At 44.6% G+C, this 1753-nt stretch overlaps 1 pseudogene; it reads left to right on the top strand.

The window, feature by feature from the left end:
* Nucleotides 1–257: 257 nt before the first annotated feature.
* Nucleotides 258–697, top strand: LOC134366493 (tropomyosin alpha-3 chain-like; annotated as a pseudogene).
* Nucleotides 698–1753: the final 1056 nt, after the last annotated feature.

The raw sequence follows: 1753 nt of genomic DNA on the forward strand, positions 1-1753 counted from the left end.
AGCTAATAAAATTGAGCTTATAGAAGTAGGGAGTAAAACCGTGGTCACTAGAAGCTGGGAAGGGTGTTGCCGGAGAAAGAATAAGGAGAGGTTGGTTGACAAATAAAAAGTACAGCTAGATCAGAAGAATAAGTTCTAGTATTCTATAGTAGGTTAATTTTAGGTGTCTAAAATTAACAATAATTTACTGTATAATTTCAAATGACTAGAAGAGAGAAGTTCCGATGTTCTGAACACATGGGTGAGAAGTGGCTGCAATGCTGAGCAGAGAAGGCAGGACTTTAAAAGATAAAGAAAAGATGGGACTCCAGGAAATCCAACTCACAGAAGCTAAGCACATGGCAGAAGAGGCAGATACGAAGCATGAGGAGGTCACTGTAAGTTGGTGATTATTGAAGGAGACTTAGAATGCACAGAGGTATGAGCTGAGCTGCCAGAGTCCCATTGCCAAGAGCTGGATGAGCGGATCTGATGGACCAGAACCTGCAGTGTCTGAGTGCTGCTGAAGAAAAGGACTCTCAAAAAGAAGACAAACACGAGAAAGAGATAAAGTCTCTTACTGATAAACTTGAGCAGGCAGAGACTGGTGCTGAGTTTGCTGAGAGATCAGTAGCCAAGCTGGAAATGCACCAGAGAGGAGCACCTCTGTACACCAAGGATGCTGGACCAGTCTCTGCTTGACTTGAACGAGACATAGAGTGCCCCAGTCCCACCCTGCTGCTGCTCCTACCTCTGTGCCCACCGAAGGCCAGCCTGCCCCAAGCTGACCTTTAAACAGAGGGCTGATTGTTAACTGGAAGGCCCCCTCCATCCCACATCTGCATCCCCACATCTCCATTCCCGCGTCTTTTTTCACCAAACTGTCTCTGCCTCTTTCCAGAGTTTCCAGCTGGGCTAGAGTCTGAGCACCTTTGGCGACAACATTTAAGGGAAAGTGATCACAATGCAAAGTGTCTTTAAAAGCATGTTGTGATGCACAAGTTTTGTAATCACCTTTTTTGTGGTTGTTGTAGCAACCATATAAAAAACATTCCAAGTAATTCCACAGCTCTTAAGCAGCAATCTCATTCCTTTCTCACATTTGGAAAGTAACTTTTGAGCTCAATGCATATTGCCCTCTCCATACAGGAGGGAAAGAGGCGTTTGGGCCTGCCTTACTGAGAGCTACACAGAGCCCAGGGAAAGACTCCACTCTGGGCAACCTCATTGCTCTATGCAAAGTATCATCCAAACCAGAAAGGGCATTCCAGGAGGTGTTGGCAAACCAAAAACCAGAAACATGCTGTTCAGGTTTTCAGCTTTAAGGTAGCTTTGGACAATTTTATTTTCCAGCAGAAGTGACCAGACTATGATCGTGAGACCTCTGAGACCAAAGTTTTGTCCCGTCTCTACCCCTTTCCCAGCTGCTCACAGAATGGATCATGTGCTTTGTATGTTGAGGTGACCAGTTAATTGCTTTCCTGCTTCCTTGAAAGAAAGAAAATTATGTTTTTGCCACTGATTTAGCTCTACAAAGCTCATTACTGTTTTCTGGATCTGAAAGCACCATCTTATTGTGTTTTGTATCAGTGTGTGCTGGAGAAATCTCCAATAGCTTATGTAGAAAACTTTTAAATTTTTGTGTTAATTTTAGACGTTGCTTCTTTGGGGTTGGGGTGCCCTGGGGTATCTGGCTGTGAGGGCTGTCTACAGTCTGCGGGCTGGCAGTGTGCTGGTCTTTTAAAGTTTCTTTCCCCACCCAATCCCCACTTTT

The sequence above is a fragment of the Cynocephalus volans genome, chromosome 18 (assembly GCF_027409185.1).
Source record: "Cynocephalus volans isolate mCynVol1 chromosome 18, mCynVol1.pri, whole genome shotgun sequence".
Taxonomy (NCBI): domain Eukaryota; kingdom Metazoa; phylum Chordata; class Mammalia; order Dermoptera; family Cynocephalidae; genus Cynocephalus; species Cynocephalus volans.